This window comes from Phalacrocorax aristotelis, unplaced genomic scaffold, assembly GCF_949628215.1.
Source record: "Phalacrocorax aristotelis unplaced genomic scaffold, bGulAri2.1 scaffold_39, whole genome shotgun sequence".
NCBI classification, from domain to species: Eukaryota; Metazoa; Chordata; class Aves; order Suliformes; family Phalacrocoracidae; genus Phalacrocorax; species Phalacrocorax aristotelis.
Window position 1 is genome coordinate 792146 of NW_027441109.1, and position 6436 is coordinate 798581.

Here is a 6436-nt window from a genome sequence, read left to right on the forward strand (position 1 = left end):
TTCCAGTTTCCACCCAGTATATCCCAGTTTCCTCCCAGTACATCCCAGTAAATTCCAATTTGCTCCCAGTACATCCCAGTACATCGCAGTACATTCCAGTTCCGTTCCTGTACATCCCAATACATCCCCGTTCCATGCCAGTACATCCCAGTTCCCTACCAGTTCATCCCCATACATCCCAATTCCCTCCCGGTTCACTACCACTTCTTTCCCAGTTCCGTCCCATTACATCCCAGTTCCGTCCCATTACATCCCAGTACATCCCAGTTCCCTCCCAGTACATCCCAGGTCCCTCCCAGTACTGGGAGGGACCTGGGATGTACTGGGAGGCACTACAATGTGCGGGGATGCACAGGGATGTACCGTGGAGGAACTAGGATGTACAGGCTTGTACTGGGTTGTACCGGGTGGAACTGGCAGGGATTTGGGATGTACCAGGATCTACTGGGATGTACTGGGAGGTAACTGTTATGTAGTGGGAAGGAACTGGGAGGGAACTGGGATGTACTGGTAGGGAACTGGGATGTACTGTGAGGGAACTGGGACGTAGTGTGAGGACACTGGGATGTACTGTTATGTACGGGGAGGGAAGTGTTATGTACTGAGGGGAACTGGGACGTACTGGGATGTGCTGGGAGGGAACTGTGAAGTACTGGGATGTACTTAGAGGGGACTGGGATGTACTGGGAGGGAACTGTGAAGTACTGGGATGTACTGGGATGGAACTGGGATGGAACTGGGATGGAACTGGGAGGGAACTGGTATGTAGTAGGATGTACTGGTTGGGAACTGGGATGTACCAGGATGTACTGGGATGTACTGGGAGGGAACTGGTATGTACTGGGAGGGAACTGGGATGTACTGGGATGTACTGGGAGGGAACTGGGATGTACTGTGAGGGAACTGGGATGTACTGGGACATACTGGCAGGGAACTGGGATGTACTGGGAGGGAATCGGGATGTAATGGGAGGGAACTGGGATGTATTGGGAGGGAAGTGTTATGTACCAAGGGGGAACTGGGACATACTGGGATGTAGTGGGAGTGAACTGTGAAGTACTGGGATGTACTGTGAGGGAACTGGGATGTACTGGGAGGGAACTTTGAAGTACTGGGATGTACTTAGAGGAAACTGGGAGGCAACTGGCATGTACTGGGATGTACTGGAATGGAACTGGGAGTGAACTGTGTGTGAACTGGGAGGGAACTGGGATGTACTGTGAGGGAACTGGGATGTACTGGGACGGACTGGGAAGGAACTGGGACGGACTGGGAGGGATCTGGGATGTACTGGGCTGCACTGGTAGGCAACTGGGATGTACTGGGAGGGAACTGGGATGTACTGGGCGTCGCTGGGAGGGAGCTGGGATGTACTGGGATCCATACTGTGTGGCATGTTGGTCATTACTGGGACGCACTGGTCTATACGCGCGGGCTGATATCTGACCCCTCTGGCCCCACCCACCTTTGCGACAGGCCCCGCCCCCTGGCGAGGGCCTGGTGGGGTGGGGCCGTGCTCGTGTGCTCCCCAGCATCCCCAGTTAGCAACAGGTCCCACCCCCTGGTGACAGCCTGGGGGTGTTGCTGGTGCTGCCTGGCCCCACCCTCCATAGCAACAGGCCCTGCCCTTGGTGATGGCTCCAGGGGCATTGCCAGCGTCCCTTTGGACACACCCCCTTAGTGACAGGCCCCACCCCCCGGCAACGGCCCGGGGGTCGGTGCCGGCTCTCTCCCCTTAGCGACAGGCCCCACCCCCCGGCAACGGCCCGGGGGGCGGTGCCGGCTCTCTCCCCTTAGCGACAGGCCCCACCCCCCGGCAACAGCCCGAGCCTGTGTTTGCTCCGCTCGGGGGGCTCGGTTTGGGTGTTTTCTCTCCCCCCTCCCTCCCGTGCCGGGAACTCCAGGCGGCTCTCGTACGGCTCCCGGGGCCTTCACCCCCCGGGGGGCTCGGCCCGCCCCTTTCGCGGGGCGCTGTGGGAAGGGCGGGGGCGGGGCCCGGGGGTGGAAGAGCCCCGGCTCTGGCCCTGGGCTTCTCTGGCGTCGGTGCTCCCGTGTTCCCTCGGGCGGTCGCAGCTTTGGGGCTGTCTCAGCCCCCCGGGCAGGCGTGCTCTGGCGTTTAGAGAAGCGGAGGCGTTGCCTGAGGTAAGGATTCCAGAGCTTGGCACTCTTTGGCGGCATCTGTACTAGAAAGGTCCCTTGTGGCCTGCTTTGCTTTTTTTCTCCCAGGATGCTGTTTTGGGCGCTGAGGGGGCGGTGAGACGGGTTAGTGGTATGGTGTTCTGTTTGGGGTTTGGTTTTTGCTTTGCTGTTTTTTTTCCCCTCGTGAGATCATTTTATTGTGCTGCTGCAATTCCTGTCTTTACTGAACCCGGAACCTTGGGGGTTTTCACTAGTTGTGCCGTTCACTGTTTCAGGTGTTGCCTTGGCCTCTCAACAGCCGTGGCACAACCTGCAGCGATGCTGCCTCTCCAGGCCCCCGCAGGCCCCGCTTTCTTGTCCAGCCAGGCGGGAAAGCGTGGTTGTTGCAGAAACAGCTACACCCTGCGACTCCTCCTCAGGTTGTTGGCTCGGCCCCAACAGCGTACAGGCTGCTGAGGTCACCGCCTCCGCGCGGGACGCAGGCGGCCCGGAGAGCTTTACCCCGCGCCATTTCCGTCCCCTCTGGGCAGCAGCGGAGCTGCCGCCGCTTCAGGCGGCCGCTTTCTCGAGGGCGAGGAGCTGGGATGACAACGGGCCGCTGCAGACTCTGGTCAGGGTAAGAGGCTGTTCCCTGGGGAGCCGGCGCAGGGGGAGCGGAGGTACGCACGGGCACTTGTCGGTGCCCCTGGCCGGTAAAGGGAAGGTTAAATTGTTAGAGTGCAAATAAATACATATTATTTAGGGAGGAGTCGTGACTAAATTTAATCACACCTATTACTGAACAAACCAGGCAGTCATTATTCCTAATCTGTAGTTAAAAAAAATAAAGGCAGTCCTTTTTTATGCCATAAATAGAGTTGCGAGTCATTAATAGCTCAATCTAAATACAGCCGTTACTAAATCAACTGCAGGCATTAATGACTCCTGATCAGAAACAAAATAAGGAAATTTTCGAATCTAGAATGAAAATCGACCCGGAAAGCTAAATTGGGAGCGGGTAGTACTGAAATTGTAACAGGGCTGTTAGAAAGTTCAGAGGCAGCGACAGCTCCTGCTTCCAACCCAAGCAGTAAACGAAGCTTTAGGTTCTTAAATGAAGAGAAATAAAGGTGAGCTGTTAAACAGTGGCTGGGGTCAAGCGTAGCTATTAAGAAAATTTGCAGGTACGGGTGATTCCTGAGCAGAACTAACAATTCCAGAAGATTTAGATTTAAAAACTACAGAGCTAATGGAGTGCCACAACCGCCCGGATGTAACTGCAGCCGCTTTGGGGGAATGCCCCAGCCCCCCCAGCCACCGCTATTAATTACTGCCAAGGAGAGCGAAAGTGAAAGTAGAAGCAGTGCAGGTGAAGTGTGAGCAGTACGCTTTTTCCTAAGTCATCTCTTCGTGTCAGGAGAGGAAAGAAAATGGAAAGAAGATGTTTGCAGGGGGTCTGTGCTGGGTTACCTGCGCGTCTCTTCCGTGCGTCCTTGAGGAGACATTTAGCTCCTGTTGGGCGCTCGCAGGTGGAGACAGGGCGAGCTGGAGGCGGGATCGGTGCCGGCCCTGAAAAAGGGATGGGCAACGAGCTGAGAGAAGAGGGGGCAAGGGCTGAAAAAGGGTCACCGGTTCTGCAGGGAAGGCAGCGGGATGTGACTCGGCAACCGCTCTGACGAGCGCAGGGTCATTCGCTGCGATGAAGTCAGGGTCTGCGGCTGGCCCGGAGAGGCAGCAGAAATCCCAAACTCTTTGCAGGGGTACCGGCCAGATTAGGGCAACACCTGAACAGTAAAACCATTTAGGGGAAGCAGAGCTGGGCTGCACCGCGTGGCCAACCTCCCTCTTCTCCGTGAGTCCCAAAGGGGCAGCTCCAAGAATGTGCTGAGAATTCATCCCTTGCGCTAAAAATGAGACGCAAGTAGCACCCACCCGTGAATTTTATTTTCTCTCTCGCTCTGCGGCTCCTGCCTGCTTGTCTCTCCTCAGTGCTCACCTGCACCCGTGCTCGGATGGGGCAGCTGAGGGAAGGTGCTGCCATCTCCCCAGCCCCGGCGGACCGCCCCTCAGCTGTGTCCTCTGTCAGGGAGCGTCGTCATCTCTCCTGCCTCCCAGAGCGTGTCCTGTAGTGGCAGACGCGCGGGCTTTTCCCTGCACGCGCATACGGGAAGGGAAGGGAAGGGAAGCACAGTGAGAGCTGGGCTTGTCAAAGAGTAATGGGGGTGGTGGGAAGCGTAGCTAGAACCGGAGAGCTACAGCGCAAAAGCGAAGCGGACGGGACACAAAAGTAAAATGGTGCACAGGAATGCTGAGGAGAGAACTCCCGCAGCACACAGGAAATCAGTGTCAGAATCTATTGTCTTCTGACTGCCAAATTAAAAATAATGGCACGCTTTGCAACGCTAAGCTCGCTCTAATCGTCTGAACTGTTTCTTTCCAACCCCCACCGCCCCCAGCACACCGCTCAGCCTCCTCAGCCTGAAATGCCTTGTTTTCCTTCTTTTTTTTTTTTTTTATGACAGGGCAACTTCTGTTCCCGAGGTGGTGCCTACGGTACAGCTATCTCTTCGAAGACAGTTTGGTTTAGGTCAGAGAATGTTGAGCCTGGACTGAATCAGCCTCTGTTTCTATTTCTGGAAATCGTCGGTCCTGTGCATCAAGCCCGGAAAAAAGGAAATATGAACCAAAGGACGTGGGGCCTGCAGGGCTAGGAAGTTATTTGAGAAGAGGTTCAGTGGGGAAATGACTCTTTGTCTGTGGGGCGTCCAGGCAAGCAACCCAGCTGCTAGAAAGCGGCGCTGTCCCCAGGATGGCCTCGGCGGTCCCGTTGGAGTCGGGGCAACAAGGACAAGGCAGGGTGAAGCATCTGGCCTGCCGTGTGGAACGTGACTGTACAAAGCACGTGTGATGCACTGCAAGTTCATTTGTTTAAACTGTGAGTTAAAGAAGGTGTGCGGTTGCTTTGTAAACAGCCGACGCTCTAAAGCTACACCCATCTAATTGCTAGCTGTATTAAATCTATCGTATTGCTGTTTCTGCATTAAAAAATAAAAAAGAAAAAAACCAACACACCTATGTAAGCACTTCTAAGTACAACGGAAAACCACTGTTTAACGCGTGGCATGTGTGGGTTGTTTTTTTGGGGTGGGAGGGTGGGGTGTATGACAAAAACCTGCGAGAGACACACGCACATATGCACATGTCATGTTTAGCGCTCACCTAAACCCAAAAAAGAAAATCCACTCTTTATTTTGCAGCATTGGCATTAGCTTCCAGCGCACAGCCTGAGCGCGCACCTCTGCTCTCACCGTCTGCTCCCTCTTCAACCGTGTGTGGCTGTCATCAGCTTGCACAGGCTTTGCTCGTGCAAGTTTCCGCGACAGCTTACGAGAAGGCAGGGAAACCAACCCAGCAAGACGCGTAGTGCCTTCCTCTATGGGCTCCGTCCAGCCTTTGTTAAAATGAGCAGAAAAGAAATCTGCTGCTGCCTTTACCCTGACTGACTCTTACAGAGAGCATCTGACTTGACCCGCAGCAAAGTGATGCCCCAGGCAGCAGCACGTATTGGCGCGGACCGCGGTTTCACCCACCTGTTTTACTGCGCCGGTCCTTTCCCACGGCCGATGCCGCAGATGTGGCGCGCCCCACCCCCAAACCTCTTTACGAGGGTTCCCTGGGCTCTGCAAGTCGCCTGCTGGACGTGTTGCTGATTCAGGCACGGGCAAAGTCAGCTTCTTCGCTGGCCTCGGGCCAGGGCAGCCACGTACTCGAGGGAAACTCAGAATATCTCCAGCGAGATCTCACCGGGAGGCTGGGACCTCGTCAGTAGGGGAGAAAGCCAAGCGACTGACACTGAAAGGGAGCTCTTTGCTAGGCTGTAGATCGTAAAGTTAACAAAGAAAACAAACCTGCCTTTTTAAAAATGCCCTCTTTTGAGTCTGCCACATTTGATACGGATTTTTTAAATTGCAGGGTATATCTCCTACAGGCCTCATGCAAAGGGAAGTGAGTACCTCTGGCTCTCAGGACAAGGGGGTCCCTCAGGAGCCCAGGTGCTCACGCCAGCCGGCATCTGGCACAGCACAGGGCAGGAGCTTTGGCAGTAGTACGTGAGCTGAGAATGAGAGTTAGGCAGCACTGCGCGCTTCTCCTGTGAGCCGCCGAGGCTCGCGCGCTGTACCTTCCACAAATAAAAGGCCAGAAGAGTCAGCATTTCTGCTAGTTCCAGCCTCATCCGTACCCTCGTCGGTGTAGCTGTAAGCAAGTGTCCCGTAGCGACTGGGAGCGTGGCAGCTGGGCTTCCTGCGCTGCCTTAGGT

General features: G+C 55.2%; 1 long non-coding RNA gene across 4 annotated transcripts; it reads left to right on the forward strand.

Annotated features, from left to right (window-relative positions):
- The first annotated feature begins 2006 nt into the window (after nucleotides 1-2006).
- LOC142050875 (uncharacterized) lies at nucleotides 2007-4939 on the forward strand. 4 transcript variants are annotated; one of them, XR_012658185.1, is made up of 3 exons: nucleotides 2007-2142; nucleotides 2415-2798; nucleotides 4641-4939. It is a non-coding gene; the product is annotated as an uncharacterized LOC142050875 (long non-coding RNA). The 4 variants fall into 4 exon arrangements; XR_012658184.1 differs by having other exon boundaries at nucleotides 2008-2142; nucleotides 2415-2755; nucleotides 4641-4934; XR_012658186.1 differs by lacking the exon at nucleotides 4641-4939 and adding an exon at nucleotides 3924-4030 and having other exon boundaries at nucleotides 2008-2142; nucleotides 2415-2755.
- Nucleotides 4940-6436: the final 1497 nt, after the last annotated feature.